General features: G+C 39.1%; 1 long non-coding RNA gene across 2 annotated transcripts in view; it reads left to right on the forward strand.

Moving 5' to 3' along the window:
* The window catches only part of LOC132534764 (uncharacterized), a 64,940-nt gene that overhangs the window by 19,387 nt on the left and 24,526 nt on the right, over nucleotides 1-21,027 (forward strand). Inside the window, exon 3 of one of the 2 annotated variants that reach the window (XR_009546478.1) lies at nucleotides 13,178-14,261. The exons of the other annotated variant lie outside the window; for it this stretch is intronic. This is a non-coding gene — a long non-coding RNA (uncharacterized LOC132534764). Of the gene's footprint in view, nucleotides 1-13,177; nucleotides 14,262-21,027 lie in introns of those variants that run through there. 2 annotated transcript variants of the gene reach the window in all.

Genomic DNA, 21,027 nt, shown 5'->3' on the forward strand with positions numbered 1-21,027 from the left:
TCAAGCATTAAAAGAATATGATAAGCCAGAAAGCCTTGAATTTCCTGTGTTGTAAATGTTGCCATCATGGCATTACCTTGTAAGGGTGAATTCTAACCTGATCAGCTGTGGGCTTACTTTGTCACATATATTGATTAATTCAGTGAAAAACAAAGACAACATCAAGCAATTCAAATGTGTTCCTCATAACTCAATCCTTGCTGCAGAGAAATCACTTCAGACCCGCCATATGGCGTTAAAATGATTGTGATAAAGCACCGGTATTTGAAGCATATTAAACACTAGAAGATGCATATCTTTTTAGTCAGTGCTTTGGGGGAAATAGGCATTTTTTTTTCATTTCTCTGTATAGTCCCAATTATGTTTAGAACTTGGTTCAACTTGTTCTCTTGATGATTGAATCTAAAATTACAAAAAGGAGATGAGATTCCTTAGGAGGAGAGGTTTTCATTCATCCTCTGGTCTCCTGCTGGTTCTGATGTCTTTAATATTAACATTCTTTTCACTATCTTCCTGCCAAATAACACTGCAAACAGTTCTGTTTACTATCTGCTACTTCTAGCACACTTAAACGTTCCTTATTGTCTAAAACAAAACTTTTTCATTTCAAAGTTTTGTTTTATTGCTTTAGTTTGCTAGCTAACTTAGAAGTCTATAGTTTATTCAATGATTTATTCATATATATGAGAAAGAGGGAGAGGGAGAGGGAGAGGGAGAGGGGAAGAGGGAGAGGAAGAGAGGGAGAGGGAGAGAGAGAGGGAGAGGGACAGAGAGAGGGAGAGAGAGAGAGAGGGAGAGGGACAGAGAGAGGGAGAGAGAGAGAGAGAGAGAGAGGGAGGGAGAGGGAGAGGGAGATAGATAGATAGATAGATAGATAGATAGATAGATAGATAGATAGAACGAACCAGAGTATTACTCTGGCACATCTAATGTTTGAAATTAAGCTCAAGACCTCAAGCTGAGAGTCTGACACTTTATCCTTGGTGCTACCTTCATTTCCACTGCATGGTTTGGTCAAACTGTGAACATTTCTTAGTAAAAAAAAAAAAAAAATCACTATTGATCAAAGAATATGAGAAGGCCAGTATGTCATAGAATAGAATTGTCAGTAAGGAGACACGCAGAGTTTGCAAACCCAGGTTTGGGCATCAAGCAGCTGAATAAGTTTTAATAGACCTCTCAAATGAAGTCTTACATATGCTTCAGTTACACAATATTTTATGTCTGTATAGTTTGGGAGGGATATGATCTGATATATGGAAAAGATCTTTTATTTATCCATTTTTTAAGACTCACTCTTTGTTTGCTATGTCCATGAAAGGAAAACATAACTATGAGCAGCTAAATTGAGAGACCCAGAGACCATATGTGTGATTTGTAGTTATCAATAAGCCTTCCGGAAACTGATGTCCCGGGAAATCACTTGTCACATTGTTGCCGGGAAATTCCTCCTTCATAAAGTCCATGGTGAGCAGAGATCTTGTTTTCCTCTCTGGCTGTGGCTTCTACCTACTCAGCTGTCCTTTAAGGAGGGAGCTGCCCTCCCATTCTCACCATCTTACCTTTGCTTGAGTCCTCCTGGCCTAGAGATGAACTGCTGGAGGGGAGTGGCTTGAAAGAGTCAGGCCCACCTGCAAAGGTGGCATTCTTTATGCTCCTTCCTGGTGTGGGTGCTCTCAAGTCAGATTGGCTCTTGTCCAAAACAAAACAAAAAAGCAGCAGTCAAAACAGCTGGTACTGATTATGCTGGTTTCAGTGGGACTAGACTGCAAGTGTCTAAGAAGCAAACTGGATCTCTCATCTAACCAACTTATATCTGGCTTGAAGTCAGTGATTATGCTCAGTTAACCGCCCCCCCCACTGCCCCGCTCTGATCTAAGATAGCTTCAGGAATGAAATTTCTCCACCCTCACGACAAAAACGTGTCCTTATTTTTGTGTGTTTTAAGAACTTAAATGGAATAATGCCCAATTGCAAATACATACGAGTGATCTTGTGCTCAGGGACACATTTGAGAACCCAGATGTAAGACTGTAAACAAATACTTGTGACTGGTAATGTTGTTGTTGTTATTATTATTATTATTATTATTATTATTATTATTTGAGGCTAGAGTAAGGATATGGAACTTTATAAAAGCAGTTTTATGGCACTGAATATTAAGAAACGTATATCAAGCAATATTTTTTATCATAAAAACTGTGAACAATAGAACTTCTTTCAGTTTCACTTATGGAAAGGAAGGAAAAATCAGCATATATTGTATGTTAATTCATTATAAATATCTGTCTTCAGGACACATAGAATAACAACATATTCTTACATTTATTATTTATAAAGCTGTCTCAGTTATAAGCTGTTTAAATTACAACAATTTCTGAAAGTCCCTAGAACCAAGACACAAATGTTGAAATATTAAATAGGATTTGGACAGAAAAAATTCCAGTTCATCATTTTAGTACAAGTTCTAAATTTAGCAAGACATGCTGACTTTAATAGGTTCTACTCTGAAAAGTAAACTCTTGAATTTACTTTAGGGAAAAAAAATACATTTCTTTCCATCCACACAAGCACTTCACAAGTCACAAAGAGGATTTTGTAACTAGGCAACCAAGGTCAGCAAGACTATGACCAAGGTTTGGAGAATCAACTGAACACACACACCAGGAAGAGAATGCTCAAGTCGCAAAGATGGGAATTAATGTCGTCCCTTGAAAAAAATTTACTCCATAACTCTATGCAGGCCAGTTATACTCTAAAAAAAAAAAAAAAATCTGACCAACCTGTACCAGAGACCCATTCATACAGTTATATTTTATTCAAAAAGTATTTTGTTATAAATATACCCTGATAAGTGCAGAAACTGGAAAGCAAACAAATAAGCCTCAAAACCCTTACACAGTCATTTTTCTAACACGGGTGATTCCACTCACATAGCAGATGAACACTTGATCTGCTCAGGCAAAAATACAAGCTCATAAAGGATAAATTTGCTAACACCCATAGTGGAGAATGCTAAGATAGATGAAATGTTTTCCAGAGATCTCATGAACATTTCCAAGTCATCGAAATTGATGCTGGTGCGTTTTTCCATTGACATAGATCAATACCAAAAAATTATAGAGCCTATCAGAATTTTAAAAGGTACACATAGGTCTAAAATCAAATGCTAGCATTGATTTTAATTTGATTGTCGAGTTTTTAGTTTCAGATACTCAGTAATTGCCCTAGACTTGTATTCTTAAATAATTATGTCAGAATAATACACTGAGTGTTCTAATCATCTAAACAGTTAATTTGTGGGGTGGTTTCTGGGCTAAAAAGTCACGTGAAGATCTTTAGGCCTTGTGTGTGATTTCCAAGATCTCCTAAGTCTCTGGAGAATAGATCTAGTGGGCATCTTGGAGGCATTTGTTGCTTATTCTGTTTGTTTACTTCTCCTCCATTTTTCCCAAAGACAAATTCTATCTGTGAAAAAAAAAAAAAGATAACTAGGCACTGCCTTCTCAGGAAAAGCTTTTAGGTTACCCTGCTTGAATCTAAATAACATTCAGCTTTATGACATCAGATCTAAATTCTTCTAATGTGGACTGAACGCCATGTTAGCAATATGCACCAGGTCAGGGAGACACAGCCGAGAGGGCGAGGAACTGGAGAGGGTGCAGCCTGTCCTCGTGGATTCAGACATTCAGATTGATTACAGATGTGGAAAAGGCACAGGCAAGCACTTGTACCATGCATCCACCTCCTCCAATTCTCCCTTCCCACTCCTATTTTTGTCTAGTACACATCTAACTGGGACTTGATGAGGCCATAATTAAGGGGAGTCTTGTTGGCTTAAAAAGAAAGCTGTTGTCCACAGTGATGCCCTGTTCACTGGGCCTTCAGGTTGTTATCTCAGCATGGGCGCCTGACCTGCAGTTCCAGGCATAGTCACACAACTCCCCATGTGAGGCTGGGAAAACACATTTGCAGTCCTGTCCACTACTTGGTGAAATCATACAGTGCTTGGCTCAGCAGTGGTGATGAACTTATAGCCTTTTCCTTTTAGAGGACCCACAGGGAGTAGTCTGACAGTATATGAGCATTTGTGAATTTATCCCTCAGTAGAAAGAACAGTAGAGAAATAAGGTTCAGTGATTCCGGCTCTGGATCACCGGGTATGCAGGCAGTCACCACAGAGTGCATTACACACTTGATACTAGTCAGATTATTTCCTTGTATAAGGCTGGTGTGATGCAAAGCTGGATACTGAATATGAACTATTTACCTGTCTGTTCCCAATCTCCCATCTACCTATTTTATTGGTCATCTACATGTTTGTGTAAATTTTATTATATAAATGGATACCCAACATAATCTTTTTAATATTTAATTTTTACTTTTTTAACTTCTTTATTGGGGGATTAATGTTTTGCATTCGACAGTAAATACAATAATTTGTACATGCATAACGTTTCCCAGTTTTCCATATAACACTACGACCCCCACTAGGTCCTCTGAATCCTTCTTGGACCTGTATTCTCCCCACCCACCCACCCCAGAGTCTTTTACTTTTATGCAATATGCCAATTCCAGTTCAGTTTCTACTTGTGTTTTCTCTTCTGATCTTGTTTTTCAACTTCTGCCTGAGAGTAAGATCACCCCATATTCATCTTTCTGTTTCTGACTTATTTCACTTAACATGAATTTTTCAAGGTCCATCCAAAATCAGCTGAAAATGGTGAAGTCACCATTTTTTTATAGCTGATATATATATATATATATATATATATATATATATATACCACAAGTTGTGAGCAAGTTGAGCTGAGCAAGTTGTGGTATATATATATACCACAACTTGCTCAGCCACTCATCTGTTGTTGGACACCTGGGTTGCTTCCAGTTTTGGCTATTTCAAATTGCGCTGCTGTGAAGATAGGTGTACACAGATCTTTTTGGATGTGTGTGTTGTGTTCCTTAGGATATATCATAATCATAATGGTTTTCTTTTGCACTTAATACCAAGTCTTTGTAAGAATTATATTACATCCTAGAAGATTAACTATTTAGTTAAAGATTTCTTTAAAGTTAAGGTGAAGTAAAACAAAGAGTGCAGCAGATTTTCCAAATAGATAATTCCAAATAAGTCGTTTATCAATAACATCAGAAAATGAATGGATCTTCCTAATATAAGTCCAAGTGTATCCAAACATTTTTAGAAAATATCTTTTTTAAATGTTTTATTTCACAGTCTTCTTTTGAACAAGTGAAAAATATTGAATACAATTCTGGATGAGAATTGTTAGTTGGAAAAATGACTAATAAAAGGATTTCTTTCAACTTGAGAATTATGTAACATATGCTCTCTAAACTTGTCTATAGTATCTATTGAAATTTATTTTCTTGTGAAAATAAATGTGTTTCAATACAGATTTTCCATATGGTCTTCATGCATTTCTAATTTTCACAATAAATAACATCTGTGAACCAGATGGAATTAAGAAAAGATGTCCAGTTACTTCCTGTGTTGCTCAAAAAAAAAAGTAACCCTAATTCACTTTAACCTCAAAACAACACAATTATATTATCTGCAGATCACATTTTCCACATTTGCTACTAGAACACAATGGTTTCCACATTAATTGCCTTTTTCAATTGATTCTGTCTTAGTTTTGAAGAAGCAATGTCTTTTTAAAAACCTGCCTACCCAAAGTTAGAAGACTTCCATGAGAATATTGTAATAAACTATCTGCATTTTGACTACAAATCTAATTCTCTTTCCAATATTTTATTAGTACCCTGGCAGACAAATAATATACAGATAGGCTGACATACTTGCACACATTGTATTAGGCATTGATTTACTTCAGAAGTTATTCCCCAAACTTCTAAAACTCTACAAGCTATGTACAAGCAAAGCATAAGCAGGAAATTTATATTCAGGTCCAGTTACACTGGAAAGGAGATTTTGTATTAATAAACTGACTCACACATTTAATACTGGCTCCTGTTTGCCTTCTAGCAATAAGTAAAGCCAATGGGCAACAGGAACAGAATCCCACTGAGCGGAAACATTGTGAGAGAGGGCCGGCACAGACAACAGGATGCTGGGCACTGTCATCCTAAAGGTACTATTTATGAGTCATCTTGGATTTGCAAAGGAAGAAAAGTGAGGGAAAAGTGTGAAGAAAAATGCTTCTGTGACATCTGGGACTCCTTATTTTCAGTAAAGATGTATAATGCTGAGTGTGTGCCAATCACCCTTTTCCCATAATCCAGCAAAGATGGCAGCTGCAGAACTAGCGATAACTAGCTCTACAGGTGGAGTTTTCATTCAGTTCTGTGTCCTGAGAACTTAAAAGAATCTTTGAAACCCAGTCGGAAGACAAAACAAATCTGATAAATGTTAGGAGGAATGAAAGAATTCCTTTCATTAGTGCCATCAATAACTACTTGTCAATATGACCTATATCCTATTAGTAAAAAATAGAGTAAGGAATAAACTTAAGTGATGGAAATAAACCTTTGTCAGAAATGCTTGCTGATTTTGTCTTACATTATGTATGATCTGGTTATATCTAATCACTCTGAGAACACTAAATAGTAGTAAAGGTTTCATTTAATTTATTTATGAATTACACTGGAGCTGGTCTATTTCTCCCATAATGCTTTCTATTTTATTAGTATTGCCAATATATTTAGAACTGGAGAAATTTCATAATGAATTTTTTTAAGTTTTTTAAATTAAATTTTATTACCTTTATTTATTGGATAGCCAGAAATTTAGAGGAAGAGGGATATGTGTTTGTATATGAATATGAATATATATATATAGAGAGAGAGAGAAAGAGTGAGTGAGAGAGAGAGAGAGGAAGAGTGAGTGAGAGAGAGAGAGAGAGAGAGAGAGAGGAAGAATGAGTGAGAGAGAGAGAGAGAGGAAGAGTGAGTGAGAGAGAGAGAGAGGAAGAGTGAGTGAGAGAGAGAGAGAGAGAGAGGAAGAGTGAGTGAGAGAGAGAGAGAGAGGAAGAGTGAGTGAGAGAGAGAGAGAGAGGAAGAGTGAGTGAGAGAGAGAGAGAGAGAGGAAGAGTGAGTGAGAGAGAGAGAGAGGAAGAGTGAGTGAGAGAGAGAGAGAGAGGAAGAGTGAGTGAGAGAGAGAGAGAGAGAGGAAGAGTGAGTGAGAGAGAGAGAGAGGAAGAGTGAGTGAGAGAGAGAGAGAGAGGAAGAGTGAGTGAGAGAGAGAGAGGAAGAGTGAGAGAGAGAGAGAGAGGAAGAGTGAGTGAGAGAGAGAGGAAGAGTGAGTGAGAGAGAGAGAGAGAGAGGAAGAGTGAGTGAGAGAGAGAGAGAGAGAGGAAGAGTGAGTGAGTGAGAGAGAGAGAGAGAGAGAGGAAGAGTGAGTGAGAGAGAGAGAGAGAGGAAGAGTAAGAGAGAGAGAGAGAAAAGACCTGCAGCCTTGCACCACTTGTGAAGCTTCCCCACCTGAAGGTGGGGACCGGGGACTTGAAACTGGGTCCTTGTGTAATGCCACATGTGCGCTCAACCAGGTGTGCCACCACCCTGCCCCCGGAATGCATTTGAATGTTAGTATTAATCTATATGTAAATTAGTATGTAGTTTGTAAATAAAAAAAATAGAAGCTATGTAACAAGTAATTGCACCAAAGACTTTACAAAGATAAAATGTCATGTAGCTGAACCTGCTTTAGTATTTTTATTGTTTTTGTTCAATATATTGAAATAAGCCAAATATTTGTCTTGAAATCTAATACAAATTTTTACATCATTGTGGAAAAAATGGATAACTTTTACAGAGTGCTTAGGGTATTTTCACGGAGAAAATATCAAATCAGTTAAACATTATCCTCAGCGACATTGTAGAATATGCATTCTATGTGGAATGATAAACTTAAGTTTATCATGATTTTGGAGTAGCATGGGTATGTATATTACAAGAGTGGTAGAATACATATTTACATATCTATCTATCTATCTGTCGTCTATCTATCATCTGACGATCTACCACTGAGCCTAGTATCTGTCGATTTATTTTGATAGTACAGATAATATAATTATATATATAAATATATATATATATGCTGTTTTCTTTATAGAGACTTTGTTTAGACTAGAAAAAAAGTACGCAACATAGTACTCTATACAGAGTAAACAATAGTCAATATTTTCCCTTAACTTCTTATGTTTTTTTCTCTCACAGATTTCATTAAAAGTAAATTCTGTTCCAACAACACTTGGCATTTTGGTTCCCACTTTCCCTAGAGTGGTACATGAACACACTTTCACACGTGAATGTACAATCATGCATACTAGATATACTGTCACCAGCAGACAAATATGAGAAGTAAGAAAAGGTCCTGTTTAGATTCTAAAATATATTCATGCCCTCATCTGTGAATTCAAAATCATGATTTCAAGAATAATTTCACTGTGGTTAATATCTGTGTCCAGTGATTATAGTAAAAATACTAATAAACAAAACAAACAAACAAAAAACTAGGAGACTAGGCGGTGGCCCACCGGTTTAAACACACATGTTGGGAAATTGTGCAGATGTGATTGAGTTAGGCAGGACTCACAAACCACCATATTTCCATGCCAGTATTATTATTTACATATCAGTCTTCTGCCTTGTTTTATAAATGACTCCACCACCACCACGTTATCCCCTCAAGGTATTGCTAATTCCTGTCAGCCAGCTAAAATTACAGCACCAGCAACTAAGGAAGTTCCCAGAATGCCTTTTTCTTTTCTCCACCCTCTTCCCCAGGCAATCCGTCCCTACTTGCCACTTCCGTTTTTAACCTATAAAACCCGCTGCTGTTTCTGGTGTCTCTCTCTCCCCCACCCCTCTCTCTCTCACTTTCCGACCTGGAGAAGGGCTGGTGTGCATAGCACAGGTGGCCATTGTGGTTTGGAACCACATGGCCTAATCCGCTGTGCTCACACTGGACTCTGGTGCACTGCATCAATAAAGAATTGTATTAGCATGCTGCCACAGTCCCTGGATCCTCTCTCCCACCCAACACTAGCCTGGCACACACATAGTACATACAAAGACCAAGGGCCCATTCAAGCATCCAGGTTCAAGTCCCTGGTTCCCCACCTACAGGGGGAGACACTTCACAAGCAGTGAAGCAAGTCTGCAGGTATCTTTCTCTATCCCTCTCTATCTCCTCTTCCCCCTCAGTTTCTCTCTATTCTACCAAATAAATAAATAAATAAATAAATGGCAAGAGGAGCAGTGGATTCATAGTGCAGGCACCGAGCCCCAGTGAGAACCATGGAGGCCATAAAATATAAAATAAAATAAATTAACTAATTTCAATGGGATACTACCCTGCCTTTAAAAGTGGACATTGCATCTTTTGCAACAAAATGAATGAAACTGGAAGTGATTGTACTAAGGGAAATAAGAAGCGAAAAACACTTGTCAGGTAATTTCAGTCAAAGTAGCTTACAAAAAAATAATTAGACTGGGGAGTCGGGCTGTAGCGCAGCGGGTTAAGCGCAGGTGGCGCAAAGCACAAGGACTGGCATAAGGATCCTGGTTCCAACCCCGGCTCCCCACCTGCAGGGGAGTCGCTTCACAGGCGGTGAAGCAGGTCTGCAGGTGTCTATCTTTCTCTCCTCCTCTCTGTCTTCCCCTCCTCTCTCCATTTCTCTCTGTCCTATCCAACAACGACAACAACAATAATAACTACAACAATAAAACAACAAGGGCAACAAAAGGGAATAAATAAAATAAATATAAAAAAAAGAAAAAAAATAATTAGACTGAATTAGACTCTGAAGGGAATGGTGCTATTGGGAGAAGGGGCAGGTCATAAGTAGAGAATTCAACTAGGTGATTTGTCACTAGGATTTTGGTGGTGAGTGTGTTGAATCTTATATACACATACATGTGGTGTGTTTGGGGGTATATAACTAGAATATTATAATACTGTGAAGAAATTATAAATCAATATAAAAACGAATGTAACTATTCTAATAGGTTATTTCTAGCAGTCATTATTTCTAATTGTCATAGGGTACAGAACACACGCATAACTGGGTCTTTCTTGAAAAGCTGTGCATCAGAATGAGTCCCATTTGCTTATTCTTTCTTTAGTTTCTTTGTCCTCAGAGTCAAATCTCCAAATACATCTTTGGTGTTAAGATCCAGAAGTGTTTGCCTTGTTTTACTTTGCATGATTTTATAGTTTCAGACCTAATATCTATGTTCATCACCCACTTTGAGCTAATCTTGGCAGAGAGATGCTTTTGCTCATATGTCAGAAATAGAGAACTGTCGCCAATGAACTAAAAAAAAAAAAAGAGGAACTGAACTGTTTCTTGAACTTTGAGAATATGTTGGTTATGAAGGTGGGGGTGGCCACAGAACTTTGGTAGAGGGTGTAGTATTTTACACACACCATGTGCAGGTTTGAAGTTGAACTCCGGAGGAAATCTTATAATTTCATAAAACACTGTTGAATCCCTAATATAGTTGAAAAAGAAAAGCAATTCATTCTTCCACATCTTGAAACCTAGGTACAAAGTGACCTAAATATGGAAAGATTTCTTTGAAGTCACACAATTGTTACTATGTGTGCTCTGGTATCGTGATAGACATTTTCTTTTCAGATATAATCACAAGTCTTCTCATCAATTCTTTCCATCCCTAAGTGAAAAATGAAGACCATCTGTATAACATCCAACTGCACAGTTTGTAACATTGTGAATGTTCACCCTTTTCTTTGCACTATTTTTGCATGAGGAGGTTTGGTTTTTCCAGAGTGTTTTGGCAAAACAGTACTAACCAACTGTCTGCCTCTTACAGTGTGATTGCTTCCAGAAGTGGAGAGATGTGATTTCACTTCCTGTCTTTTTCTTTTTTTTTTCAACCTGCTTTTTAAAATGTGAGTGATTCAATTCAGCATGTGGTTGTCCTGAGAACAAATTGAATGTTTAAGATCAGATTCCCTCCCCCTGCCAAGAAAAAAAAAAAAGCCCTCCCTTAATGCTCCTTCCAGTTCACAGAGGATGTGATAGCTATACTTCACTTTTTTTTTTCATGCCACATTAAAATATTTGCAACATTAGTTTTTGCTTATTGCAGTTCCCAGTATATTAAGACTTTGCATGGCGCAATTTCTAATACAAGGTTTTCCAACTGTAACAACAAGAACAATGCAGCAGTTGACCCATCACCCCCTCCTTTTTTTTTTTAAACTTTAAACATAAACTAGCCTTGGACTTAATAAATAGGCATATGGTTTTGATTTGTTCAAATCTGTCTCTGCTTGCTAAGGAATGCAAATCAAGAATCTGCAAATATTTTTCTTAAAGGGCTAGAGTTACTATCTCAAGCTTGTGGGAGCTCTGGACTGAGACACAAGCAGACAAATCGTTGCAGTTAAGATGTGAATGAAGATGTGTGGCTGTTTCCCTGTAAAAGTTCATTTCCAACATTGGGTGCCATTGTAGACTGCAGATGTAGCTGATCATCCAGCTTTCTTGGATACAAGGAGACTATCAGGTTGACCTTCAGAATCTTTATGTAAAGTTTAAAGTGGGTGGCCAAGAGAGAAACCATACCTGGCCTCAGGCAGAAAGAGAGTATCTGTCCCTCTCTCTGTCTGTCTCACTATCTGAATGAATGTTTGTTCAACACTTTATCTTCTTTTTTAGATCCCATCTTTTCTAGTACTGTTGCTAGTCCAATGATTTTAAATTTGTCATTTTCCTCTTTGTTTCTCTTGTGATCACTTACATGATTTTTTTTTTTCTATTTTTGCTCCCAGCATTATTGCTGGGACTCAGTGCCTACACCACAAATACACTGTTCCTGGAGGCCCTCCCCCCATTTTTATTGGATAGGAGAGAAAGAAATTGAGAGAGGAGGGGAGGTAGAGAGGGAGAGAGAGAGAGACAGACACCTATAGGCCTGCTTCATCGCTTGTGAAGTGACCCCCTGCAGGTGGGGAGCCAGGGGTTGAACCAGGATCCTTGTGCATCCTTGCACTTTGTGTTATGTGAGCTTAACCCGGCGCTCCACCACCCAACCCCCTGAAATGTTTCTTTAAAACTAATTTCACTGGTCAAATCCATGGATTGTGGGGACTGCTGGTATCTGATCTTCTCTCCGGCTCACTTGGGAAGTTGAAACAAATACCATCAATTGGATAGGTGGCTTAAATAACAGCAGCAATAATAAAAGGTCTTTTCTTGACTGGAAGATAAGCTGCCTTTTGACTCTACTCTAACATGTTAGAGAGACCGGTCTGGGGGCCTTTTGTCTATTACCATGCAATAATCTCGTCAAGGGGTTGCTTTGTCATGGATTCTTCCAGACCTAACTATTGTTCTATCATTCCATCTCTGATGCCACCGCATTGGAAGTTAGGCTTACTGCATATGGAAATTAGCCATATTAGCTTTCCACCCATAACACCCAACTTCAGTCTTACACTTTCTTCTGGGCATCTCTGTCAAGAGACAGACTATTAAAACCCAGTGTTTTTAATGCTGGTACTGCCACCAGTCAGAGCTGAATGGTGTTCTCTGGCCTCTCATATAAAAAATAAATGTGACATGGATCAAATCTCATACTTTAAAATTTTCATTTAACTTAAAGTTTCCAAGAGTTACAACATATGGCTGCCATGAAGTGTCCTTAGTAAAATGGATAATGTCTACAATGTATTCCTAGCATGTCAGGCATTTCCTGTTTCTCCTTCCTGACCATTCACAGTTACACACTTGTTTGCTAGATTTCATAAATTTGATCTAAATGTGCTCCTCAATGCTACAGATTCCTTTTGTAAACATTCTTTTTCAGATTAATCTAAGCCTTTATCACAAATCCTGTTCACCCATCACACTTTTCTTAGTTCATAAATCACCTGCATTGCCTTGAGATGAGATGTGATGGGCTTCTCATGAAAATTTTCACCAATGTACAAGGGATCAGCACCTCTCAATTTCAATGATAATCTGTTCCGTCTTGACTTGACTCAAACAAGCATGGCTTCCTCCGTTCAGTGCCCAGATTCTGCTTTCTGTATCTGAATTTTTCTCTTTTGGAAAGATTTCCAAAAATACTGACTTTGGTCCACATGCAGGGTTGGATACCAAAGTGCCACAGTTGGGACCCTCAGACAGTCTGGCAGCATAGGATTTTTTTTTCTTGATGCTAGGTTCCAGAACTCTCTCCTTGCTGCTGAATGAAGATAAATCTTGGTAAAGCTCCCTGTTGGATGTGGCAGCAATTGTGCCAACTTCTGTTCCTGAATGAGTACATGAACTTGGCTCCTCCTTCTACCATTATGTGAACAAGAAGAAAATAATCCCACTGGATCTGAGCACTATAGAATTTTGGAGTCCATTTGTGATAAATGTTTATTTAACTAGGTGCTATTTCCGTTCCACCTTCAATTCCCTTTTGTATTTGCAATTACCTTCCATTTTATGAGTTTTCACCAACAGATATCTAACAAGCTCTGACCTACATTTTTTCACTTTCTTCGATGTTTTCCACTGACTAATCTCTATGTTTTTCAGGTCTTCTAAATACTGACCTATCATCACCCAGAAGTAGTCTCGTGTGCCAGCAAAAACTGTTCCTTTGAGATAGAAAACATTTAAAAGTCAAAATCTACTGCATACCTTTTTTGTCTGGGAGTGGGTGTCTCTTTTTCTGATTGCTGAGTAGATTTTTTTTTTTTTCCTACCTGATTTTGACATCTTCTAAATGATTCCTAAGCATTTATGTACTTCTGGAAGCATTTTGACTATTTTCAGAGAAACTGTTAATACACTTCCTGGTTTCACACATTGATTTCTGAATAGGAATTAGGAATCGGTATTCACCTTTGGTTTCTTCATGTCTTCTCTGAAATGTGGCATTTTTCTTTTTTTAAAATATTTTATTTACTTGTTAATGAGAAAGATAGAAGAGAGAGAAAGAACCCCATATCCCTCCGATACACGTGCTGCTAGGGATTGAACTCAGGACCTTGTGCTGGAAAGTTCAATGCTGTATCTACCGCATCATCTCCAAGACCGCATGTAATGCTTTTCTTATTTTGAATTTTCTGTTTCCCTGCTCTCTAATTTTTTGACATTGGGTTCTGGATCTTCTTTCAGATTCTTTGTTTAAATTAAGAGGTTTCTTGGCTTTTCTGTTCCTGGTTTCTATTTACAACTCTGGACACAGTATCATTATATAGAACCTCATCACTAGAAAGGATTTTTTTCCTTCTGTAATACCCTCTGCTATCTTTCTCCCATTCCAACGTCAATATGTCCTTTAATAAAAAATACAAAACAGAAAACTCTCATAGCCCTTTGTGAGTTCTTCCATTTTTTCCTCAATTATTTGATATTCTTTTGTTTAATTAGACCTATCTTTCTCTAATGATTATTTATCTACACATTGCTAATTTCCAACTGTGAAAGTTTTTTACAATTAAGATTTTTGTAGTTAGTATGACTGACTACATAAAGAAAGTATATAGAAACATGTGTGTATACATAGCCTGTTTAAAATATGATGTTATTTTATGATCTAATGTGCATTTTTCAAAACTCCCATTTTGGAGACAAGAAGCATTTCAAACCAGTGTCAAGATAGACCCAGATAGTTCACTTTAACTGCAACTTCCTGTGTATGGAGATAATTCATGTAAAAAATATCACTTGTGAGTCTAGCACTTATAGTCAGATCAAAGAGGGGGATTCATCTTTCAAACAGCCGTGGACTCTATTCTCATATTGTATCCGGGGAGATGGTTCAAAGGCAATTTCTTTGCAGTCCACTCAGTTCAAAATGACATTTGCCTGCTCTGACCTCTAAAACTCTCCACATTTGACAGCTGCAGGGACTTTTGTACCTGCCACACTTTCCTCCTCCTCCTCCTGCCTCACAGAATTCTAGCCACATGTCCTCAGTAGCCCAAGCTGTGACATCCAGAGTTTCAAAGAGTGAGCCTTGCTGTGTGCTGGGACACTGGCGGCAAATGGCCTCTTCACCGCTGACCCCTCCTGCTGCACAATGTTGGGATGAGAATTCTGATGTGAAGACCAGGGCCCGGGTCCAGGCTGCTCTCCAGATGGGGTCACAGATCCTTGGTGCTATGCGCAGGTCTTAGGAGTAACAATGTAGAACAGTCTGGAAGGCAAGATGGGCAACATACTTGAGTGAGTCTGTAGTGGAGCTACTTAGTTCTGCAGGCATGGCAGCTATTTTGAGGAGTCAGTATTCACCTTGAAGGGAAAGGCACATGTCAATGGGAACTGGGGGGGAAGGGGCTGTCCAAAGGGAGGTTTGAGAAAAGGAATAAACAGTTTACTGGGCCCTGCATATTCACTGATCCATATTCCTTACAAAGATTACTAAAAATTCTATTTTTAAGAATTGTTGAACATTTTAAAGTATTTTAGAAAATGGGCATTTTCTCCCCTTTATTGGGGGTATGAATGGTCTACGGTCGATAGTAAAAATACAGTAGTTTGTACATATGTAACATTTCTCATTTTCCACATAACATTATAACTGCCCCCCCCCCCCCCCGCCCAGGTCCTCCTCTTCTCCATGCCCCAACCCAGAGTCTTTTACTTTAGTGCAATAACCAAACCTAGGCCAAGTTCTGCTTTGTGTTTCCCTTGGGCATTGGTTTTCGTCAACAGAATCCAACATGGGTAAAGACCTACTCAATATTCCTTTTCTTTATTGCCTTTTTTTTTTTTTACCAGTAGGATTATTGCTGGGGATGAGTACCTTCATAACTGTTTCTGGAGGCCTTTTTTTTTTTTTTCCTTTTGATAGAGGGTGAGAGACAGAGAGGGAAGGAGTACAGGCAGTACAGAGCTGACCCACTGCTTGTGAGGCATCCCCTCATGCAGGTGCTTCCATGTGGTGGCCGGGGACTGAACCCGGGGGCCTCTCACATGGTAGCATGTTATCATCCAGCAGGAGAGCTGCTACCAGTCCCCCAACATTACTCTCTCTCCTTTATATTCATATCAGCTTTATTATTTTCATCACTTGACTCGGGTAGGATGGGTTTCCAAGGCTGCTATCACAGCTGTACACTTTCCAGCTCCCCAGGATAGGTGTCAGCCCTCCACAGCCTTCACCAACTTGGCATTTTCCACCACCATAGGACAGTGGGTTCCCACCCCTCTCTCCCCCAGACTCTTTGGATGTGCTGCAGTGGCCCACAGCTCTAATTAGAGTTTTACCCAGTGGTTTTCTCTTTGTGTCTTATGTCCCACCTTTGAGTGAGATCTAAGAGATGGTGAAAAAGAAAGCTTTTCCACTGTTGTGGGAGTATAAACTGGTTCAGCCCTGTGGGAAACAGTCTGGAGACTCCTCAAAGTACTGAAAATGGACCTAGCACAGGATCTGACAGTTCCTCTCCAAGGTTTCTGTCCAGAGTCCATAATGTTATTTTCCTTTCTTTTCAAAAAAGTTTAAAAAGTCGGAAAGTTTCCAATGGATGGTATGGGATATGGCACCCTGGTGGTAGGAATTTTATGAATTGTACCCATCTTATCTCACCATCTTGCCCATCATTATTAAATCACTAATAATAAAAAAATAAGGTGAAAAATAAGAAAACACAAAGCAGAATTTGAACTGGGTTTAGTGTATTGCACTGAAATAATGACTTTGGGGTGGTGGTGGTGGTGGTGGTGGTGGTGGTGGTGGTGGTGGTGGTGGTGGTGGTGGGAGGGTTCAGGTCCTGAAACATGGTGGTAGAAGGGACCTAAAGGGAGTTGAATTATTATGTGGAAAACTGAGAAATGTTACACACATGCAAACTACTCTAATCTACTGTTGACTGTAAACCATTAACCCCCTTCCCCATCAAGAAAACAAAATGCCACAGACCTGCATTGTAACCATTTTCTGGGTCTAGAGCAAGATGTCTAGACTGGTAAAGTATCCCTTAATATTTTCTGAAGCTGGGCTACCTATGGGGTGGGTGTTTTTCACGAGATTTTTTTTTTTTTTAATTTTTCATTGTAACTCAGCTTGCAACGAAGTTTTTGTTAAGTTAACTTTCTCAACTAAGTTAAGCATTAAATCATTCCACCTACCTGCTGGGCTTGCTAAGGCCGCCATCAGTAGAGCCGGGTGAAGGACCCCACCTCCGGCTTTCTTTCACTTCCGTGCCTCCCTTTCTCTCTTTCGCCTTTTGTTATTTTCTGTTCTAAGTTCTCCCTTCTCATCCTGAGACACACATGAAGAGTCGTCTTAGGACAAAGGATCTGTTGCACAGGACTCTGGATACCTAGCACATGTGTCTTCCCACTTTGGGAGTTAAGTATAACTGCATGGAGAATTGAACAGTTTGTTTCAGAATGAATTTCAACACAGTAGATTCAAAATCATTTCCCTAAACCCTGTATTTGTATTATTCTATCAGATTAGTAAATACTTGGTGAGAGAAACCCCCCCCCCCCACACACACACTTTGTTTATTTTACTTCTGGTTAAAATAGAAAGACTTCCATTTTAAGGCAGTGCTGCAAATAAAAGTCGCCTGCTAAGAGGAGGACCAAAAGCAAAGCAAACCAAAAACAATCCAAATCACCTTTCAAAACCCATTCATCACAGGCTTGAAGGTACTGAAATAGTTTTCTATTCCTGTCCCCTGCAGGCACGGGGTTTATCAGAAGTGGTCCTTGTTCCTGTTAGATGAAGCAAGATTATACTGAAAGCTGCTGATCTGTTTTCAGTCGAATTGTTACAATCCTTGAGAGAAATTGCTTAGAGTAATAGAATTTTAGCAGATGCGAATCTGTTACTAGCTGGGAAGATTTCTTATGGCCATGGAGACTTGACAAGGCAAACTTGCAATTTTGATCTTGGTCTATGAAATTAGGACAGAGAAGACAGGAATTACACTGGGGGGAGTTTTATTCTTTTTTAAACAGAAACACAAACCCTTGCGAATTGCACCATCTCATTTTTTTTTCTCTCTAGATAGGTCCCAGAGAACAGTTATTACTAAACCTGGCAATGAACTTCACGTGCGTGTCACTTCACAGAAATACCTTCCTCTTCCCTGGTGAATCCGAATGATGAAAGGGTAATAGGTATCTGCGTTATTCTCTTTGGTGAAAGCTTTATCCTGTGGGATTCAATTAACAACTTGAGGTTTGGCTGAGAACATTAAATTGGCCAAGATCAACTTAGAATATTGGATTGGGGTCACCAACTTAAAAGTAATTCATGTCTGCGTAGAATGTAGGAATTTATTTATTTATTTTTTTTTACCTAAGTCGAAATAATTGTATATTCAACTGAAACAGTGGTAGGCAAGGTAAAATTTTGTGAGTCACAGAGAGCATTTGGCCATAAATGAGGCAGTGTGTGACTTACAAGGAGATCATCACGAAAAATAAGGGGGAGAGGGAGTTCATGGCCTTGGTTCATATCTAGAAAAAGCAGAATTGTATATATATATATATATATGAAAATACAACAGACTACGTATCTTGTAAACAGATTATTTTTTTCTTCTCACGGTTCTAGCAGGTGGAATTCTGAGGTTGTGGTACCTGTCTGGTGGGGTGAGGGGCCACGTAAGGCTCTAGGACGGCAACATGTGTCCTCGCTTGAGCTAAGGAGTTAGTGAGCTAAATCTCTCTCTGTGTGTGGAGAGGCCATTCCAAGGGCACTAAGCCCACTCATGGGGACTCTCTTTTCATGGCCTCATCATCTCCCAAAGGTCCCAAACCCCAGTGCTCTCACTGAGTATTGGGATTTCAGTATATAAATTTGGAGGACAGATTCAGACCACACCACAGTAATAACAGTGCAACGAGGTGACTCACAGAGCGCAGAGGTTCTGTGTGGGTGGTGCGACATACTTTGCATCTATTTCTCAAAATCTTTTATTTATTTATTTATTTATTTGAGAAATTGAGAGGGGAGGGGGATGTAGAGAGGGAGAAAGAGGGGCCAGGGGGTGGCACACCAGGTTGAGCACAGGTTACAGTGCACAAGGAACCGGGTTCTAGTCCCCATCCCCACCTGCTGGGGGGGGGGAGTTTGCAAGTGGCTAAGTGGTGCTGCAGGTGTCTTCTCCCTTTCTACCACCCTCTTCCACCTCTATTTCTGGCTACCTCTAGCCAATAAATACATAAAGATAATTTAAAAAATTAAAGAAAAAAGAGAAGGAGAGAGATAGGAAGACGCCTAGAGCCTTACTTCACTACTTGTGAAGCTTTCCCCCTGCAGGTGGAGACCAGGGGCTTGAACCTGGTTCCTTGCGCACCGTAACATGTGATCAAATTACCTGGCAGTGCAACTTCCATCTAATCCTCTCACCAAAACCAGACTTTGCAGCTTGTGAGGCAATGTAATGAGTACACTGTAAAGCATTAACCCCTTCAATATAGTAATAATAATAATAATAATAATGATAATGATAATATAATCATATTAAAACAAGGAACAATACAAAAAGAAATTTACAATTTCTTGAGGATTTCTAAGCTAGTGAAAGCTTCAAGGCCAGAGATCCACAGTCGACCCAAGTGTACAGTGTGTGGCTATTTCTCTTTGTCCTCATTCCCTGTGATGACTGGCTGCTTGCCCGCCTCACTCACTGATGAAGCCAGCGGCTGACCACTTCTCATCGGCAGCTGTGCGGAACTCTCAGTTTCTCCTTTAACCTTTTTTGTTTTTTAAATGATTCACTGGCTATATGGTCTCTCAGATGTTATTGCCATGTGTAGCTACATTGGAGTTGTGTGAATATTGCTGATATCATAACCAAGGTCGATATTAAATGAAGGCTTTAGAGGCCCATGTGATTGTCAGCAAGCGCACACTTGTGACACATTTCTACGTTTACGAAGCTATAGTTGCGGTAAATAGAACTTCCTACTCCTCAAAGAGGCACCGAGGTATGCCTGAAATAGTAATCCTTGGAGAATTTACAGTTTTGCTTCGTTACTTTGTAACTTAGGAAGAAAATATTAGCCCTCTATGTGCCAATTTGCTTTCTTGTAAATTGAGAAAAATATTAACTCCCTCCTTCATTGTTGTCAGTATAGGAATGATTTTAATTGACTTATCTGTTGCTGTGTCTATCACAGGATTCACTATATAATAGGCTTGCAGGAAATATAATTTCCCTGTGCAGTGTTAGTTTGTATTCTACATACAGGTAAGGGCAGGTGTGTATTAGGGACTCAGCAAAAAACAACCCTGCATTGTTATCAGTGTCACCATACAATAGAAGATCCTATTGTTTGTGACGAGCCTCTGTCCTTCTGTGGATTATCTTGATTTGAAGTCATCATTTACACCAACCAGAAAGATGATGGTTTTATAAATACAAGGTTTCAGTATTGAGCTTCAGCTATATTGAGGAGAGTAAAATGGCTTTTATCCCAGTAGTCTAAGGAAAATATCATGAGGAGGAAAAAAGGGTTAATGGCTTTAAAGGAGTTTTTTTTGGGAGGAGGGGGCCCTAAGAACAAAGTTTAATTTTTTTTAAATGTAGTAGTTTATACATGAGTAACTCTTCTCAGTTTTCCACATGACAATTAAACCCACCCCTCCCCACCTCAGGTCCTCCTCTGCCATCGTGTTTCAGGACCTGAAAACTCCCCCCACCCCAGAGTCCTTTACTTTGGTGCAATACACCAGCTCCAGTCCAAGTTCTGCTTAGTGTTTTTCTCTTCTGATCTTGTTTTTCAACTTCTGCCTATGAGTGAGATCATCCCATATTCATCCTTCTCTTTCTGGCTGATCTCACTTCACATGATTCCTTCAAGCTGCATGCAAGATGAGGTGAAGAAGGTGAAGTCACCATTTTTTTTTTTTTTTTAAATATTTATTTAATTTATTTTATTCCCTTTTGTTGCCCTTGTTGTTTTATTGTTGTAGTTATTATTGTTGTTGGATAGGACAGAGAGAAATGGAGAGAGGAGGGGAAGACAGAGAGGAGGAGAGAAAGATAGACACCTGCAGACCTGCTTCACCGCCTGTGAAGCGACTCCCCTGCAGGTGGGGAGCCGGGGT

This window comes from Erinaceus europaeus, chromosome 19, assembly GCF_950295315.1.
Source record: "Erinaceus europaeus chromosome 19, mEriEur2.1, whole genome shotgun sequence".
Taxonomy (NCBI): domain Eukaryota; kingdom Metazoa; phylum Chordata; class Mammalia; order Eulipotyphla; family Erinaceidae; genus Erinaceus; species Erinaceus europaeus.